General features: G+C 45.9%; 1 protein-coding gene and 1 pseudogene across 1 annotated transcript in view; both read right to left on the bottom strand.

The window, feature by feature from the left end:
* Window positions 1-20,799, bottom strand: part of hcfc1b (host cell factor C1b) — an 81,803-nt gene that overhangs the window by 3,886 nt on the left and 57,118 nt on the right.
* LOC116354461 (cyclin-dependent kinase 20-like) lies at window positions 103-7,452 on the bottom strand (annotated as a pseudogene).

The raw sequence follows: 20,799 nt of genomic DNA on the forward strand, positions 1-20,799 counted from the left end.
GCCCATGTAAGCCTGCAGTGAACGGGGCAAACTGGTTTGTATTGGTATGCAGTGAACGGGCAAACCGGTTTGTGTTGGTATGCAGGGTACCTGTGGCCCTGATCACAGCCCCATGTAAGCCTGCAGTGAACGGGGCAAACCGGTTTGTGTTGGTATGCAGGGTACTGGTGGCCACCTGATCACAGCCCCATGTAAGCCTGCAGTGAACGGGGCAAACCGGTTTGTGTTGGTATGCAGGGTACCTGGTGGCCACCTGATCACAGCCCCATGTAAGCCTGCAGTGAACGGGGCAAACCAGTTTGTGTTGGTATGCAGGGTACCTGGTGGCCACCTGATGGCTGTAGAGGTGCTCTCCATCGTTGTTGAAAAGTCTGGCCAGGCCAAAGTCTGCTATCTTCAGATGACCTGTAGAGCGATGAGCAGGTTGGCTGGTTTCAGATCCTGCAGAGAGAGAAAAACACAACACCTTATGATATCGCTTATAACCAGGGAAACGCAGACACAATGTGTGTGTGTTATAAGGACGTGATTGACGTCACATTGTGTGTGTGTGTGTGTGTTATAAGGACGTGAGTGACATTGTGTGTGTGTGTGTGTGTGTGTTATAAGGACGTGAGTGACATTGTGTGTGTGTGTGTGTGTTATAAGGACGTGAGTGACATTGTGTGTGTGTGTGTGTGTTATAAGGACGTGAGTGACATTGTGTGTGTGTGTGTGTGTGTGTGTGTGTGTTGTGTGTGTGTGTGTGTGTGTGGTGTGTGTGTGTGTGTGTTAAGGACGTGAGTGACATTGTGTGTGTGTGTGTGTGTGTTTATAAGGACGTGAGTGACATTGTGTGTGTGTGTGTGTGTTATAAGGACGTGAGTGACATTGTGTGTGTGTGTGTGTGTGTGTTATAAGGACGTGAGTGACATTGTGTGTGTGTGGTGTGTGTGTGTTATAAGGACGTGAGTGACATGTGTGGGGGTTGTGTGTTGTGTGGTTTTGTGTGTTATAAGGACGTGAGTGACATTGTGTGTGTGGGTGTGTGTGTTATAAGGACGTGAGTGACATTGTGGTGTGTGTGTGTGTGTGTGTCTCACTCTGTGCATGATGGAGTTCTCGTGGCAGAAGGAACCCTTTGAGCAGCATCATCATGTAACCTTTGACATGTGCCTCGGTGAGAGGCCTCTGAGAGTTCCTGATGACTCAGAGAGGTCAGAGAGCATGTACTCAAACACCAAGACGAACCCTGTACCGTGGGGAAACACGTCCTTGAGCTTCACCACCTACAACACATGGGGATGGAAGGTGAGTGTTTCTCAAGAGTAGCCGTGATAGCGGCTGTTTATCCGTCAGAGGGGGTGTACAAGTGTAACGGATGTGAAATGCTAGCTTAGTTAGCGGAGGCTTGTTATCCGTCAGATGGGGTGTACAAGTGTAACGGATGTGAACGCTAGCTTAGTTAGCGGTGGCTTGTTATCCGTCAGAGGGGTGTACAAGTGTAACGGATGTGAAGACGGCTAGCTTAGTTAGCGGTGGCTTGTTATCCGCCAGAGGGGGTGTACAAGTGTAACGGATGTGAAACGGCTAGCCTTAGTTAGCGGAGGCTTGTTATCCGTCAGAGGGGTGTACAAGTGTAACGGATGTGAAACGGCTAGCTTAGTTAGCGGTGGCTTGTTATCCCGTCAGAGGGGGTGTACAAGTGTAACGGATGTGAAACGGCTAGCTTAGTTACCCTGTGGCTTGTTATCCGTCAGAGGGGGTGTACAAGTGTAACGGATGTGAAACGGCTAGCTTAGTTACCCCTGTGGCTTGTTATCCGTCAGAGGGGGTGTACAAGTGTAACGGATGTGAAACGGCTAGCTTAGTTAGCGGTGGCTTGTTTATCCATCAGAGGGGCTGTACAAGTGTAACGGATGTGAAACGGCTAGCTTAGTTAGCGGAGGCTTGTTATCCGTCAGAGGGGGTGTACAAGTGTAACGGATGTGAAACGGCTAGCTTAGTTAGCGGCGGCTTGTTATCCGTCAGAGGGGCTGTACAAGTGTAACGGATGTGAAACGGCTAGCTTAGTTAGCGGTGGCTTGTTATCCGTCAGAGGGGGTGTACAAGTGTAACGGATGTGAAACGGCTAGCTTAGTTAGCGGTGGCTTGTTATCCGTCAGAGGGGGTGTACAAGTGTAACGGATGTGAAACGGCTAGCTTAGTTAGCGGAGGCTTGTTATCCGTCAGAGGGGTTATATCCTTCCTGTTTGGCCCTGTCCGGGGGTGTCCTCGGATGGGGCCACAGTGTCTCCTGACCCCTCCTGTCTCAGCCTCCAGTATTTATGCGCAGTAGTTTATGTGTCGGGGGCTGCGGGTCAGTTTGTTATATCTGGAGTACTTCTCCTGTCCTATTCGGTGTCCTGTGTGAATCTAAGTGTGCGTTCTCTAATTCTCTCCTTCTCTCTTTTCTTTCTCTCTCTCGGAGGACCTGAGCCCTAGGACCATGCCCCAGGGACTACCTGACATGATGACTCCTTGCTGTCCCCAGTCCACCTGGCCATGCTGCTGTTCCAGTTTCAACTGACCTGAGCCCTAGGACCATGCCCCAGGACTACCCTGACATGATGACTCCTTGCTGTCCCCAGTCTACCTGCCCATGCTGCTGCTCCAGTTTCAACTTCCACCTGACTGTGCTGCTGCTCTAGTTTCAACTGTTCTGCCTTATTATTATTCGACCATGCTGGTCATTTATGAACATGAACATCTTGACCATGTTCTGTTTATAATCTCACCCGCCACAGCCAGAAGAGGACTGGCCACCCCACATAGCCTGGTTCCTCTCTAGGTTTCTTCCTAGGTATTGGCCTTTCTAGGGAGTTTTTCCTAGCCCTGTGCTTCTCCACCTGCATTGCTTGCTGTTTGGGGTTTTAGGCTGGGTTTCTGTACAGCACTTTGAGATATCAGCTGATGTACGAAGGGCTATATAAATAAATTTGATTTGATTTGATTTGATTTGTGTACAAGTGTAACGGATGTGAAACGGGCTAGCTTAGTTTACCCTGTGGCTTGTTATCCGTGCAGAGGGGGTGTACAAGTGCTAACGGATGTGAAACGGCTAGCTTAGTACGCCTGTGCTTGTTATCGCGTCAGAGGGGGTGTACAAGTGTAACGGATGTGAAACGGCTAGCTTAGTTACGGTGGCTTGTTAATCCGTCAGAGGGGTGTACAAGGTGTAACGGATGTGAAACGGCTAGCTTAGTTACCCTGTGCTTGTTATCCGTCAGAGGGGTGTACAAGGGTAACGGATGTGAAACGGCTAGCTTAGTTAGCGGAGGCTTTTATCCGTCAGAGGGGGTGTACAAGTGTAACGGATGTGAAACGGCTAGCTTAGTTAGCGGAGCTTGTTATCCGTCAGAGGGGGTGTACAAGTGTAACGGGATGTGAAACGGCTAGCTTAGTTAGCGGTGGCTTGTTATCCGTTCAGAGGGGCTGTACAAGTGTAACGGATGTGAAACGGCTAGCTTAGTTAGCGGTGGCTTGTTATCCGTCAGAGGGGTGTACAAGTGTAACGGATGTGAAACGGCTAGCTTAGTTTAGCGGAGGCTTGTTATCCGTCAGAGGGGTGTACAAGTGTAACGGATGTGAAACGGCGTAGCTTAGTTAGCGGCGGCTTGTTTATCTGTCAGAGGGGGTGTACAAGTGTAACGGATGTGAAACGGCTAGCTTAGTTACCCTGTGGCTTGTTATCCGTCAGAGGGGGTGTACAAGTGTTAACGGATGTGAAACGGCTAGGCTTAGTTACCCTGTGGCTTGTTATCCGTCAGAGGGGGTGTGACAAGTGTAACGGATGTGAAACGGCTAGCTTAGTTAGCGGTGGCTTGTTATCCGTCAGAGGGGGTGTACAAGTGTAACGGATGTGAAACGGCTAGCTTAGTTACCCTGTGGCTTGTTATCCGTCAGAGGGGGTGTACAAGTGTAACGGATGTGAAACGGCTAGCTTAGTTACCCTGTGGCTTGTTATCCGTCAGAGGGGGTGTACAAGTGGTAACGGATGTGAAACGGCTAGCTTAGTTAGCGGTGGCTTGTTATCCGTCAGAGGGGGTGTACAAGTGTAACGGATGTGAAACGGCTAGCTTAGTTAGCGGTGGCTTGTTATCCATCAGAGGGGCTGTACAAGTGTAACGGATGTGAACGGCTAGCTTAGGCCGGTGGCTTGTTATCCGTCAGAGGGGCTGTACAAGTGTAACGGATGTGAAACGGCTAGCTTAGTTAGCGGTGGCTTGTTATCCGTCAGAGGGGGTGTACAAGTGTAACGGATGTGAAACGGCTAGCTTAGTTAGCGGTGGCTTGTTATCCATCAGAGGGGCTTGTACAAGTGTAACGGATGTGAAACGGCCAGCTTAGTTAGCGGCGGCTTGTTATCCCGTCAGAGGGGGTGTACAAGTGTAACGGATGTGAAAACGGGCTAGCTTAGTTAGCGGGTGGCTTGTTATCCGTCAGAGGGGGTGTACAAGTGTAACGGATGTGAAACGGCTAGCCTTAGTTAGCGGCGGCTTGTTATCCGTCAGAGGGGGTTGTACAAGTGTAACGGATGTGAAACGGCTAGCTTAGTTACCCTGTGGCTTGTTATCCGTCAGAGGGGGTGTACAAGTGTAACGGATGTGAAACGGCTAGCTTGAGTTAGCCGGTGGCTTGTTATCCGTCAGAGGGGGTGTACAAGTGTAACGGATGTGAAACGGCTAGCTTAGTTAGCGGTGGCTTGTTATCCATCAGAGGGGCTGTACAAGTGTAACGGATGTGAAACGGCTAGCTTAGTTAGCGGTGGCTTGTTATCCGTCAGAGGGGCTGTACAAGTGTAACGGATGTGAAACGGCTAGCTTTAGTTAGCGATGGCTTGTTATCCGTCAGAGGGGGTGTACAAGTGTAACGGATGTGAAACGGCTAGCTTAGTTAGCGGTGGCTTGTTATCCATCAGAGGGGCTGTACAAGTGTAACGGATGTGAAACGGCTAGCTTAGTTAGCGGCGGCTTGTTATCCGTCAGAGGGGGTGTACAAGTGTAACGGATGTGAAACGGCTAGCTTAGTTAGCGGCGGCTTGTTATCCGTCAGAGGGGGGTGTACAAGTGTAACGGATGTGAAACGGCTAGCTTAGTTAGCGGCGGCTTGTTATCCGTCAGAGGGGCTGTACAAGTGTAACGGATGTGAAACGGCTAGCTTAGTTAGCGGTGGCTTGTTATCCGTCAGAGGGGGTGTACAAGTGTAACGGATGTGAAACGGCTAGCTTAGTTAGCGGTGGCTTGTTATCCGTCAGAGGGGTGGTACAAGTGTAACGGATGTGAACGGCTTAGCTTAGTTAGTCGGTGGCTTGTTATCCGTCAGAGGGGGTGTACAAGTGTAACGGATGTGAAACGGCTAGCTTAGTTAGCGGCGGCTTGTTATCCGTCAGAGGGGGTGTACAAGTGTAACGGATGTGAAACGGCTAGCTTAGTTACCCTGTGGCTTGTTATCCGTCAGAGGGGGTGTACAAGTGTAACGGATGTGAAACGGCTAGCTTAGTTAGCGGTGGCTTGTTATCCGTCAGAGGGGGTGTACAAGTGTAACGGATGTGAAACGGCTAGCTTAGTTAGCGGTGGCTTGTTATCCATCAGAGGGGCTGTACAAGTGTAACGGATGTGAAACGGCTAGCTTAGTTAGCGGTGGCTTGTTATCCGTCAGAGAGGCTGTACAAGTGTAACGGATGTGAAACGGCTAGCTTAGTTAGCGATGGCTTGTTATCCGTCAGAGGGGGTGTACAAGTGTAACGGATGTGAAACGGCTAGCTTAGTTAGCGGTGGCTTGTTATCCATCAGAGGGGCTGTACAAGTGTAACGGATGTGAAACGGCTAGCTTAGTTAGCGGCGGCTTGTTATCCGTCAGAGGGGGTGTACAAGTGTAACGGATGTGAAACGGCTAGCTTAGTTAGCGGTGGCTTGTTATCCGTCAGAGGGGGTGTACAAGTGTAACGGATGTGAAACGGCTAGCTTAGTTAGCGGCGGCTTGTTATCCGTCAGAGGGGCTGTACAAGTGTAACGGATGTGAAACGGCTAGCTTAGTTAGCGGTGGCTTGTTATCCGTCAGAGGGGGTGTACAAGTGTAACGGATGTGAAACGGCTAGCTTAGTTAGCGGTGGCTTGTTATCCGTCAGAGGGGCTGTACAAGTGTAACGGATGTGAAACGGCTAGCTTAGTTAGCGATGGCTTGTTATCCGTCAGAGGGGGTGTACAAGTGTAACGGATGTGAAACGGCTAGCTTAGTTAGCGGTGGCTTGTTATCCGTCAGAGGGGGTGTACAAGTGTAACGGATGTGAAACGGCTAGCTTAGTTAGCGGCGGCTTGTTATCCGTCAGAGGGGCTGTACAAGTGTAACGGATGTGAAACGGCTAGCTTAGTTAGCGGCGGCTTGTTATCCGTCAGAGGGGGGTGTACAAGTGCAATTACAAAATAAACTTGGGCAACATTCTGAGGGTTAGGCTATATCAATTATATATATATATATTTGTAACCTTTATTTATCTAGGCAAAGTCAGTTAAGAACAAATTCGTATTTATAATGACGGCCTACTCTGGCCAAACCCGGACGACGCTGGGCCAATTGTGCGCCGCCCTATGGGACTCCCAATCACGGCCGGATGTGATATAGCCTGGATTCCAACCGGGGACTGTAGTGACGCCTCATGCATTGAGATGTAGTGCCTAAGACCGCTCGGGATAACTCACATATTGGTTGTCTTCAATCTCCTGTAAAGCCTTGATCTCTCTGAGGGCTTGGTTGGGGATCCCATCCTCCAACTTTCTCAGAGCTACTTTCTTCAGAGCCACAGTCTCTCCAGTCTAAATGACAACAGAAAAGAGCATAACGTAAAGACACTGCTTGAAAATGTTATATTACTTGACTGTCTGCTTGCCAAACAGGGTGGCTATCATTTAATAACTATAATAACTAGGCATTAACTAGCTTACTCTTAATGTTTACAAAGTTATTTACATGTTGATTTTTTTTATATATATATTCCTGTTCGGGAATATTTCACAAATTATACCCACCCAGAAGAGCTAACTATCTACAGTAGACATCTAACGTTAGTTATCTAGGGGAGTTAAAAAGTCAAATAAACACATTTGAATTCATACCTCGATATGTTTTGCTTTGAAAACAATGCCATGGGCTCCTTCTCCTATTCTACCAAAATACTATATTGATCCATGGTAAATTACAGAAGGTTAACGTTAGCTAAACTCTCTTGTTGATTAAAACGCCTGGCTTTTTCAACCAAATGTTGTTTTTTTTATAAATAAAAAAACGTAAGTAAGAACAGCTACACATTTCTGGTATATCTAATACATCGTGTAATACAGTAAACTAGCTATCAATGTAGAGCATCGTTTTGATCTCCCTAGTAATAAATGCTAGGTGACGGTTTTTACATTGACGACAGTGTTGTTATCACGTGACCATAATGGCAGCCTGCAATGGTCTGCTGCAGAAGACAGGGGGCGCTGTTGTATCGGCATCAGTCTTCTAGCTTCTACCTGATGGGAAAAAATATTTGCTTGAACTGATTTCATTGTGCGTACAGCACAGGAGGTTGGTGGCACCTTAATTAGGGAGGACGGGGCTCGTGGTAATGACTGGAGTGAGTGGACTCAGTGGAATGGTATCAAATATATTAAACACATGGGATTACAGGTGTTCGATGGTTGTCCATTTGCTTCCTTTTTGGCCATTATTATGAGCCGTTCTCCCCTCAGCAGTACATGGCCATGATGTTCAAAAGTTCATAGGTCAGATTCTAATATTCGCAGTGGTTGTCGAGGGTGCAACAGGTCAGCACCTCAGGAGTAAATGTCAGTTGGCTTCTTATAGCCGATCATTCAGAGTTACTCACCAAAGCTGTAGGCTACAGATTTATGTTATTGACTAGGCCTATATCTTTGTTTAATATAATTAATAAATCAGTTCATTAAGGAAAAAAAATATTATTTTGTGAGAAATATAAGGTATAAGTTACTCTTTTTTTGTAGGTATTTTCACTTGGTAATGAGTAATAAGTAATAACATAGAAATACATGACATAGAAATACATGACATAGAAATACATGACATAGAAATACATGACATAGAAATACATGACCTAGAAATACATGACATAGAAATACATGACATAGAAATACATGACATAGAAATACATGACATAGAAATACATTACATAGAAATACGAAATACGAAACTAAATTCTGTGTAACGCCTATTAATTACATTGTACTTATACTCACATGTACATGTAGTCTGCGGTGTGTTTATTTTCTTGCTTGGATGGTGCTTCCAGAAGCTTCTAAATTAGCGCCAGGTTGTCAGGATGGGTAATGTACTGTATAAAGTACACATTAATTACAACTAAGTACCCCTCAAGATACACTTCATTTTAACTAGCTTAACCTAGTAATTACATTGTACTCTGTGGTGTACTTATGGGTTTATCCTTTCATTTGGATGGCAAGGAGGTTCTCAAACACCCAGCACATCTGTCCACAAGAGATTCAAACCTTGTGACAGTTATTACTGAATCGGATACAGTGCAGAAGAAACTAAACACTAAATTGGTGAATGTAGTGGACACTTGTAGTGGACACTTAGCCTAGTGGTGAGAGTGTAGGGGGGGGGCAGGTAGCCTAGTGGTTAGAGTGTAGGGGGGCAGGTAGCCTAGTGATGAGAGCGTTGGGCCAGTAACCGAAAGGTTGCTAGATCGAATCCCTGAGCTGACAAGGTAAAAATCTGTCATTCTGCCTCTGAACAAGGCAGTTAACCCACTGTTCCTAGGCCGTCATTGAAAATAAGAATTTGTTCTTAACCGACTTGTCTAGTTAAATAAAGGTAATTTAAAAAAAAGTGGTCTGTGGTTGTGACGCCGGTTGGACGCACTGCCAAATTCTCTAAAACAACGTTGGTGGCGGCTTATGGTAGAGAAGTGAACATTCAATTCTCTGGCAACAGCTCTGGTGGACTTTCCTGCAGTCAGCATGCCAATTGCATGCTCCTTCAAAACTTGAGACATCTGTGGCATTGTGTTGTGTGACAAAACTGCACATTTTAGAGTGGCCTTATTGTCCCCAGCACAATGTGCACCTGTGTAATGATCATGCCGTTTAATCAGCTTTTTGATATGCCACACCTGTCAGGTGGATGGATTATCTTGGCAAAGGAAAAATGCTCACTGAAAGGGATGTAAACAAATTTGTACAGACAATTTGAGAGAAAAGAGCTGTGTGTGTGTGTATGGAACATTTCAAGGATATTTTATTTAACTTCACATATGTGTTTATATTTTTGTTCAGTATTAAATAAGATTTTTCTTGGATTTAAGTGTTTTCTTCATGACAAAACTTTAAATGGTGGCTGAATTCTCTTTAAATAACTTGAATACCTGTAGCGCCCGGGGAGTAGCGGGGAAGAAGTCAGGCGCAGGAAGCAGAGAGTTCAGGGTTGCGCTCACTTTTAATGCACCACAACGGTGAACAGACGCCAACCAAAAAATGCCCCAAACACGGGGGATTTAAACAGTCCAGCAAAAACCCAAACACACGGACACCCGTGACATACAGCCGTGTACACAGGAACATCGAAATAATCCCGCAAAACCAGCAGGCGGGTAATAAAAGCCCAACCAATCAGCCTAAACTAAACACAGGTGAAACCAATAAACAGAAAGGGGGAAAAAGGGATCGGTGGCAGGTAGTGGACCGGTGACGACGACCGCCGAGCGCCACCCGAACAGGAAGTGGAGCCACCTTCGGTAGGAGTCATGACAATACCTCAACACAGACGGGCCTCTATAACTTTGCCTGAATTCTCTTTAAACAACTTGAAAACCTCAACACAGACGGCCTCAAATGGTTTAGAAAGTCTATGTATATGTCATAAAATCGTCAAATCTCCAATTCATTGTCATGTCATTTTCCAATATGTATATTTAAGTATATATTCGGATGTTAGTTACCTTAGTCCCAAAATCACGATCCTCAAAATGTCCGATCCTAAAGTTAAAGTGCTTCTTTTTTCCAAAAGTGTCTCCGAGTAGTTCGAGGGAATATATACAGTTGAAGTCGGAAGTTTACATACACCTTTTCACAATTCCTGACATGTAATCCTAGTAAAAAAGTCCCTGTTTTAGGTCAGTTAGGATCATCACTTTATTAAAAAATTTGAAATTCAGAAGAATAGTAGAGAGAATGATTTATTTCAGCTTTTATTTCTTTCATCAATTCCCAGTGGTCAGAAGTTTACGAACAAATACTAATTGAGTGTGGCATTGCCTTAAATTGTTTAACTTGGGTCAACGTTTCGGGTAGCCTTCCACAAGTTTCCCACAATAAATTGGTGAATTTTGCCCATTCCTCCTGACAGAGCTAGTGTAACTGAATCAGGTTTTGTAGGCTTCTTTGCTCACACACACTTTTTCGTTCTGCCCACAAATTTTCTATGGGATTGAGGTCAGGGCTTTGTGATGGTCACATCCAATACCTTGACTTGTTGTCCTTTAAACATTTGCCGCAACTTTGGAAGTAGGCTTGGGGTCAATGTCCATTTGGAAGACCCATTTGTGACCAAGCTTTAGCTTCCTGACTGATGTCTTGAGATGTTGCTTCAATATATCCACATAAATTTTCCTCCTCATGATGCCATCTATTTTGTGAAGTGCACCAGTCCCTCGTGCAGCAAAGCACCCCCACAACATGATGCTTGCCACCCCCATGTTTCACGGTTGGGATGGTGTTCTTTGGCTTGCAAGCCTCCCCTTTTTCCTCCAACATAATGGTCCATTATGGCCAAACAGTTCTATTTCTGTTTCATCAGACCAGAGGACATTTCTCAAAAAAGTATGATCTTTGTCCCCATGTGCAGTTGCAAACCGTAGTCTGGCTTTTTATGGCGGTTTGGAGCAGTGGCTTCTTCCTTGCTGAGCGGCCTTTCAGGTTATGTGGATATAGAACTCATTTACTGTGGATATAGATACTTTTGTACCTGTTTCCCTCCAGCATCTTCACAAGGTCCTTCGCTGTTGTTCTGGGATTGATTTGCACTTTCCGCACCAAAGTACGTTCATCTCTAGGAGACAGAAACGGGTCTCCTTCCTGAGCGGTATGACGGCTGTGTGGTCCCATGGTGTTATACTTGCGTACTATTGTTTGTACAGATGAACGTGGAACCTTCAGGCATTTGGAAATTGCTCCCAAGGATGAACCATACTTGTGGAGGTCTTTCTAAGGGCTAATATCTTTTGATTTTTCCATGATGTCAGCAAAGAGGCACTGAGTTTGAAGGTAGGCCTTGAAATATATCCACAGGTACACCTCCAATTGATCAAATGATGTCAATTAGCCGATCAGAAGCTTCTAAAGCTAAAGCTTCTAAATTTTCTGGAATTTCCCAAGCTGTTTAAGGGCCACAGTCACTTAGTGTATGAAAACTTCTGACCCACTGGAATTGTGATAGTGAAATAAGTCTGTCTGAAACAATTGTTGGAAAAAATGACTTATGTCATACACAAAGTATATGTCCTGACTTTGCCAAAAACTATAGTTTGTCACAAGAAATTAGTGGAGTGTTTGAAAAACGAGTTTTAATGACTCCAACCTAAGTGTATGTAAATTACCGACTTCGACTGTATGAGAAAATTATTTTTGTTTGCCCAAGTTTGACAAACTGATGGAACAAGTGTAAATGCATCCCTGGTCATCTACTGCCTCTGATCTGGAGGACTCACTAACAGAGAACATCCCTGGTCATCTACTGCCTCTGGTCTGGAGGACTCACTAAACAGAGAACATCCCTGGTCGTCCTACTGACTCTGATCTGGAGGACTCACTAAACAGAGAACATCCCTGTCGTCCCTACTGCTCTGATCTGGAGGACTCACTAAACAGAGAACATCCCTGGTCGTCCCTACTGCCTCTGATCTGGAGGACTCACTAAACAGAGAACATCCCTGGTCGTCCCTACTGCCTCTGATCTGGAGGACTCACTAAACAGAGAACATCCCTGGTCATCTACTGCCTCTGGTCTGGAGGACTCACTAAACAGAGAACATCCCTGGTCATCTACTTGCCTCTGATCTGGAGGACTCACTAAACAGAGAACATCCCTGGTCATCTACTGCCTCTGATCTGGAGGACTCACTAAACAGAGAACATCCCTGGTCATCTACTGCCTCTGATCTGGAGGACTCACTAAACAGAGAACATCCCTGGTCATCCCTACTGCCTCTGATCTGGAGGACTCACTAAACAGAGAACATCCCTGGTCATCTACTGCCTCTGGTCTGGAGGACTCACTAAACAGAGAACATCCCTGGTCATCTACTGCCTCTGATCTGGAGGACTCACTAAACAGAGAACATCCCTGGTCATCCCTACTGCCTCTGATCTGGAGGACTCACTAAACAGAGAACATCCCTGGTCACTACTGCGCTCTGATCTGGAGGACTCACAAACAGAGAACATCCTGGTCATCTACTGCCTCTGGTCTGGAGGACTCCACTAAACAGAGAACATCCTGGTCATCCTACTGCCTCTGGTCTGGAGGACTCACTAAACAGAGAACATCCCCTGGTCATCTACTGCCTCTGATCTGGAGGACTCACTAAACAGAGAACATCCCTGGTCATCTACTGCCTCTGGTCTGGAGGACTCACTAAACGGAGAACATCCCTGGTCATCTACTGCCTCTGGTCTGGAGGACTCACTAAACAGAGAAATCCCTGGTCATCTACTGCCTCTGGTCTGCGAGGACCATAACAGAGAAACATCCCTGGTCATCTACTGCCTCTGATCTGGAGGACTCACTAACAGAGAACACCTGGTCATCCCTACTGCCTCTGATCTGGAGGACTCACTAAACAGAGAACATCCTGGTCATCCCTACTGCCTCTGATCTGGAGGACTCACTAAACAGAGAACATCCCTGGTCATCACTACTGCCTCTGATCTGGAGGACTCACTAAACAGAGAAACATCCCTGGTATCTACTGCCTCTGATCTGGAGGACTCACTAAACAGAGACATCCCTGGTCATCTACTGCCTGCTGGTCTGGTGGACTCACTAAACAGAGAACATCCCTGGTCATCTACTGCCTCTGATCTGTGAGGACTAACTAAAACCAGAGAACATCCCTGGTCATCTACTGCTCTGATCTGGAGGACTCACTAAACAGAGAACATCCCTGGTCCATCTACTGCCTCTGATCTGGAGGACTCACTAAACAGAGAACATCCCTGGCCATCTACTGCCCTCTGATCTGGAGGACTCACTAAACAGAGAACATCCTGGTCATCCCTACTGCTCTGATCTGGAGGACTCACTAAACAGAGAACATCCTGGTCATCATACTGCCTCTGATCTGGAGGACTCACTAAACAGAGAACCATCCCTGGTCATCCCTACTGCCTCTGATCTGGAGGACTCACTAAACAGAGAACATCCCTTGGTCATCTACTGCCTCTGGTCTGGAGGACTCACTAAACAGAGAACATCCCTGGTCATCTACTGCCTCTGATCTAGAGGACTCACTAAACAGAGAACATCCCTGGTCATCTACTGCCTCTGGTCTGGAGGACTCACTAAACAGAGAACATCCCTGGTCATCTACTGCCTCTGGTCTGGAGGACTCACTAAACAGAGACATCCCTGGTCATCTACTGCCTCTTGATCTGGAGGACTCACTAAACAGAGAACATCCCTGGTCATCTACTGGCCTCTGATCTGGAGGACTCACTAAACAGAGAACATCCCTGGTCATCTACTGCCTCTGATCTGGAGGACTCACTAAACAGAGAACATCCCTGGTCATCTACTGCCTCTGATCTGGAGGACTCACTAAACAGAGAACATCCCTGGTCATCTACTGCCTCTGGAGTGAGACAGCTGGAGGACTCACTAAACAGAGAACATCCCTGGTCATCTACTGCCTCTGATCTGGAGGACTAACTAAACAGAGAACATCCCTGGTCATCTACTACTGCCTCTGATCTGGAGGACTCACTAAACAGAGAACATCCCTGGTCATCTACTGCCTCTGATCTGGAGGACTCACTAAACGAGAACATCCCTGGTCATCTACTGCCTCTGATCTGGGGACTCCACTAAACAGAGAACATCCCTGGTCATCTACTGCCTCTGATCTGGAGGACTCACTAAACAGAGAACATCCCTGGTCATCTACTGCCTCTGATCTGGAGGACTCACTAAACAGAGAACATCCCTGGTCATCTACTGCCTCTGATCTGGAGGACTCACTAAACAGAGAAACATCCCTGGTCATTCTACTGCCTCTGATCTGGAGGACTCACTAAACAGAGAACATCCCCTGGTCATCTACCTGCCTTGATCTGGAGGACTCACTAAACAGAGAACATCCCTGGTCATCTACTGCCTCTGATCTGGAGGACTCACTAAACAGAGAACATCCCTGGTCAATCTACCTGCCTCTGATCTGGAGGACTCACTAACAGAGAACATCCCTGGTCCATCTACTGCCTCTGATCTGGAGGACTCACTAAACAAGAACATCCTGGTCATCTACTGCCTCTGATCTGGAGGACCTCATAAACAGAGAACATTCCCTGGTCATCTACTTCCTTCTGATCTGGAGAGGAACTCACCCTAAACAAGAGAACATCCCTGGTCATCCTACTGCTCTGATCTGGAGGACTCACTAAACAGAGAACATCCCTGGTCATCTACTGCCTCTGATTGGAGGACCTCACTAAACAGAGAACATGCCCTGGTCATCTACTGCCTCTGATCTGGAGGACTCACTAAACAGAGAACATCCCTGGTCATCTACTGCTCTGATCTGGAGGACTCACTAAACAGAGAACATCCCTGGTCATCTACTGCCTCTGATCTGGAGGACTCACTAAACAGAGAACATCCCTGGTCATCTACTGCCTCTGATCTGGAGGACTCACTAAACAGAGAACATCCCTGGTCATCTACTGCCTCTGATCTGGAGGACTCACTAACAGAGAACATCCCTGGTCATCTACTGCCTCTGATCTGGAGGACTCACTAAACAGAGAACATCCCTGGTCATCTACTGCCTCTGATCTGGAGGACTCACTAAACAGAGAACATCCCTGGTCATCTACTGCCTCTGATCTGGAGGACTCACTAAACAGAGAACATCCCTGGTCATCTACTGCCTCTGATCTGGAGGACTCACTAAACAGAGAAAATCCCTGGTCATCTACTGCCTCTGATCTGGAGGACTCACTAAACAGAGAACATCCCTGGTCATCCCTACTGCCTCTGATCTGGAGGACTCACTAAACAGAGAACATCCCTGGTCATCTACTGCCTCTGATCTGGAGGACTCACTAAACAGAGAACATCCCTGGTCATCCCTACTGCCTCTGATCTGGAGGACTCACTAAACAGAGAACATCTCTGGTCATCCCTACTGCCTCTGATCTGGAGGACTCACTAAACAGAGAACATCCCTGGTCATCTACTGCCTCTGATCTGGAGGACTCACTAAACAGAGACATCCCTGGTCATCTACTGCCTCTGATCTGGAGGACTCACTAAACAGAGAACATCCCTGGTCATCCCTACTGCCTCTGATCTGGAGGACTCACTAAACCGAGAACATCCCTGGTCATCTACTGCCTCTGATCTGGAGGACTTCACTAAACGAGAACATCCCTGGTCATCCCTACTGCCCCTGGTCTGGAGACTCACTAAACACAAATTCTTTATTTGTAAATTATGTCTGGGTGTTGGAGTGTTCCCCTGGCTATCTGTAATGATGTCTGAGTGTTTCCCCTGGCTATCTGTAATGATGTCTGAGTGTTGGAGTGTTCCCCTGGCTATCTGTAATGATGTCTGAGTGTTGGAGTGTTCCCCTGGCTATCTTAATGATGTCTGATGTTGGAGTGGTCCCCTGGCTATCTGTAATGATGTCTGAGTGTTGGAGTGTTCCCTGGCTATCTGTAAAATGAGTGCTGAAGTGTTGGAGTGTTCCCCTGGCTGTCTGTAAATGATGTCTGAGTGTTGGAGTGTTCCCCTGGCTGTCTGTAATGATGTCTGAGTGTTCCCCTGGCTATCTGTAATGATGTCTGAGTGGTGGAGTGTTCCCTGGCTATCTGTAATGATGTCTGAGTGTTGGAGTGTTCCCCTGGCTATCTGTAAATTATGTCTGAGTGTTGGAGTGCTCCCCTGGCTATCTGTAATGATGTGTGAGTGTTGGAGTGTTCCCCTGGCTATCTGTAATGATGTCTGAGTGTTGGAGTGTTCCCCTGGCTGTCTGTAAATGATGTCTGAGTGTTGGAGTGTGTCCCCTGGCTATCTGTAAATGATGTCTGAGTGGTTTGAGTGTTCCCCTGGCTGTCTGTAAATGATGTCTGAGTGTTGGACGTGTTCCCCTGGCTGTCTGTAAATGATGTCTGAGTGTTGGAGTGTTCCCCTGGCTGTCTGTAAATGATGTCTGAGTGTTGGAGTGTTCCACTGGCTATCTGTAAATGAGTCGAGTGTTGGAGTTTCCCCTGGCTATCTATAATGATGTCTGAGTGTTGGAGTGTTCCCCTGGCTATCTGTAATGATGTCTGAGTGTTGGAGTGTTCCCCTGGCTATCTGTAATGATGTGTGAGTGTTGGAGTGTTCCCCTGGCTGTCTGGTAAATTAAACAACAAGAACATCGTGCCGTCTGGTTTCTTAATAAGATTTAAACTTTACTTAAAATGATTTATACATTTATTTTTGCAATTATATTCACTTTTAATACTTAAGTATATTTAAAACCCACATACTTTTTTAACCTTTACTCAAGTAGTATTTTATTGGGTAACTTTCACTCGAGTCATTTTCTATTAAAGGTATCCTTACTTTTTACTCAAGTATGACAATTGGGTACTTTTTACAACCCGTTGGTGACAGGACATTACTGAGCAGGGGAGACAAGACATTTTCCGTTTTTTTTTCCAGTTTTATATATATCAAGACATAAAGCAACCAAGATGACAAACTGTAAAAACATTTTTTGTTACAGGTAATTATATAAAAAAAGAGATTATTTTTTTATTTTAATTATTTTTTTTATTTTTTTAACTTTACTTGCTACGTGAAGGAAGGAACTAATTTACAACTGAGCTCAAACCCTGTTTGCTGCTGCACCATCCAATCATTCTTCATAACGAAACATTTCCCACCTCTCGGTAAATAAAATGCTCTGTTTTTTAAAATACATGCCAACTACATGGAAAACATTTGTCACATTACACACACCACACACACACACACACACACTTGCATACCTAAACATATGTAAAGCCAATAATAATAATAACAAACAACAACAACAACAATACACCAAAAGTAATGTGAATGGTTATCAATATCAACAGTTTGTCCGCATTTTTTTGGGGGGGGGGGGGGGGGGGGCAGAAAATATCCCTGTTAATTCTCAGAACTCTAAAAAAAAAAACAAGGCTTGGAAACAAAAAGAACCTTCTAAATTCCATTAGATGTCAACAAATGCATTCCATGACTATCGGACAGGTTGAGACGACGAGGAGGACAGGTGAAAAGTAAGCTTTTTCCCTCTCTGCAAATCAATTCCTTTAATTACATTTTTGTTTTTTACTGAAAGTAATAAACAAAAACAAAAAATAACATCCACTCGCCTCTTTCTTTCAGTCAAATCTTTCGTTTCGGTTCTTCATCTTCCCGCAGCAGAGCAAGTAACAAAAAAAAAAAAGTCATTCTTTAACAGTTCATTAGAACACCAATTCTGAAATAAGTGTCAAATTATCTGTCAAATAAAGGCTTGTAAAAAATAATATGTACTTTTCAACCTGGTTGGCAGTCAGCCAGTGTCCACACACCTTCCAACGAAAGGAAACAGACTAGAGAATTAAAGTAGTCTCCTAAACCTACACCAAAAAACACGTCCTTTTCTTACTTGAGTGGAAACTCTCGTTCCTTTTTTTTACTCCCTGTGAAACCAGTGATGTCACAACCAAGAACGAAAGCCAGGACAAATATGAAGTCATAAATCGGATGATGATGACGACGCTCCCCTTGAATCGAGAAAACACTCTTGTCCTCCCCCCCCCCCCAAGTGCTGTCTGTTTTCCCATCGGTGTGTTTTTTGTCCCCATGACAACGTGATGATGCTGTGTTCTTCCGTTTCAACCGTCTTCCATAGCAACCATCCGATCCTTCTACATGTGAGCCAATCAACCGAAGGGCAAATGACATCGACATACACAGCTATTTGGTGGCTGTGTATTACTGGTGTGATAAACCGGGATGGAGAAAAGAGACGAAGACGAAGAGAACCTAGCTAGCAACTACAGTTAAAACTCCACAGTGGTTTTTTCTATTTTTTGTTGTTGTTGATTTCACCGAAAATCATAAAAAAATAACAGAAAAAATGTAATTGTGTGCTTTCAAACCGTTTTAAAACAGAAGATCAGTTTAATAAACCAATAAAGAAACATGAGGTTGGAACAAGGTGTCCGTGCACCACAACCTCGAGTGATGAGGGCAGGGCTCTGGGATTATTTCCATCTGGGTTTTTCTTGTAGCCATTTTGTGAATGATGGTGGTTTGGAGGGGGGGGGGGGTCGGTCTGGGTCCAGGTTCGTGGGCCGGTCTGGGTCCATGTTCGTGGGCCGGTCTGGGTCCATGTTCGTGGGCCGGTCTGGGTCCATGTTCGTGGGCCGGTCTGGGTCCATGTTCGTGGCCGGTCTGGGTCCATGTTCGTGGCCGGTCTGGGTCCAGGTTTGTGGGCCGGTCTGGGTCCAGGTTCGTGGGCCGGTCTGGGTCCAGGTTTGTGGGCCGGTCTGGGTCCAGGTTTGTGGGGCTTGAGGTTGAGGCAAGGATATTGTAGATAGTTGGTGAGGGCTGGTTGAGGGGTGTTGTATTCAGTTCAGTAATAGTCATCATGGACAACAAGGGGAGAAGGAAACTCCCTTTACTGGTCTGATCTGGCCTTCTTTGACCGGCAGCTTTCCTAAAGGAGAGAAACAACACGATTCAACAGATGAACATAGACGGATGTTAAAAGAGTCACGAGACGGGGGGCGAGAGAGCGTTAGGAGTGGAGCTGAGAGTCAAGACCAGAATAAAAGTTGAGAGTTTAAGGTTCACCCGTGTTGAATGTTATAAAAATTTCATGTGGATATATGAGAGAGAGAGACCGAGACACAGAGAGAGAGACAGAGACCGAGAGAGAGAGACAGAGACCGAGAGAGAGAGACAGACCGAGAGAGAGAGACAGACCGAGAGAGAGAGACAGACCGAGAGAGAGAGACAGACAGACCGAGAGAGAGAGACAGACAGACCGAGAGAGAGAGACAGACAGACCGAGAGAGAGAGAGAGACCGAGAGAGAAACAGAGAGAGAAAGAACAGAGAGAGAGTGAAACCGAGAGAGAGAAACCGAGAGAGAGAGAAAAACCGAGAGAGAGACAGAGATAGAGAGAGAGAAATTCCACAGTGTGCCATCACAGCAGCAAGATTTGTGACCTGTTGCCACAAGAAAAGGGCAACCAGTGAAGAACAAACACCATTGTAAATACAACCCATATTTATGCTTATTTATTTTATCTTGTGTCCTTTAGCCATTTGTACATTGTTAGAACACTGTATATATATAATATATATATAATATGACATTTGTAATGTCTTTACTGTTTTGAAACTTCTGTATGTGTAATGTTTACTGTTAATTTTTGTTGTTTTTCACTTTATATATTCACTTTGTATGTTGTCTACCTCACTTGCTTTGGCAATGTTAACATGTTTCCCATGCCAATAAAGCCCTTGAATTGAATTGAGAGAGAGACAGAGAGAGAGACAGAGAGAGAGATGAAATGGTACTCACATGTCAGGTGAGGAGCCTGGTCTCTTAGCAGTTGGTTTAGCTGCAACACCATCTTTACCTACCTCTACAGGGAGAGGACATAGGATTGTAATAATATATTTTATTATAGCACTTTTCATTCAAACGAAAATCTCAAAGACGCTTTAAAAGAACTTGTCAAAGAGTAAAGGTGGCAAACACGGTAGCTTTTAAAATTTTAAAGGAAAGAGCCTCATGAAGTTGTTGCTATGGGGTCCATCAATCTTCATTTCAATATATCAAGGTCTGGAGTTTGGATTTGTTCCATTATAAATAACCAGAGTCCTCTGGTTATAATAAAATATCAACCTTCGTTCATATGTATTGATTGATACAGGGAATTAATTCCCTTTGAGATCAATGGGAGCTCTGTTTCACTTAAGAGCAGCACAGAATACAAAAACACAATAAGGAATTAGTGACACAATTCGAACACTTTAGAGACAGAGGAGGCTAGCTTAGCGTTCCGTACCTTGGAGCCACCTGACCCTGCGTGGCAGGGCCGTAACCTTTCTCGTTGCGGGCTGCGATGCGGAAGATGATGGCAGGCTTGGTGGTGTAGTCTATGTGTGCGTTGGAGAGGCTGGACGACTGCACCAGGCAGGAAGGGTTGGGCCCACAGAACACCCGCATGAAAGCCAGCTGGGCTGGGGTGGTGGTGGTGGTGGGCTTGGCCTGCTCCCCCGCTCTGGGCGCTCTGGATGGGCCAGGTACACCGAGTACTCAATGATCTTACCAGATGTGACCGACGGAGGCTCCCAGGTCAGGTGGGCTCCGTCTGGGCTCTGAGGGAGGAGTGGGGAGAGAGAGAGGGAAGAGGGGAGAGAGAGAGATGGAAGAGGGGAGAGAGAGGGGGAAGAGGGGAGGAGTGGGGAGAGAGAGAGAGGGAAGAGGGGG

The sequence above is a fragment of the Oncorhynchus kisutch genome, linkage group LG17, assembly GCF_002021735.2.
Source record: "Oncorhynchus kisutch isolate 150728-3 linkage group LG17, Okis_V2, whole genome shotgun sequence".
In the NCBI taxonomy this organism is placed as follows: domain Eukaryota; kingdom Metazoa; phylum Chordata; class Actinopteri; order Salmoniformes; family Salmonidae; genus Oncorhynchus; species Oncorhynchus kisutch.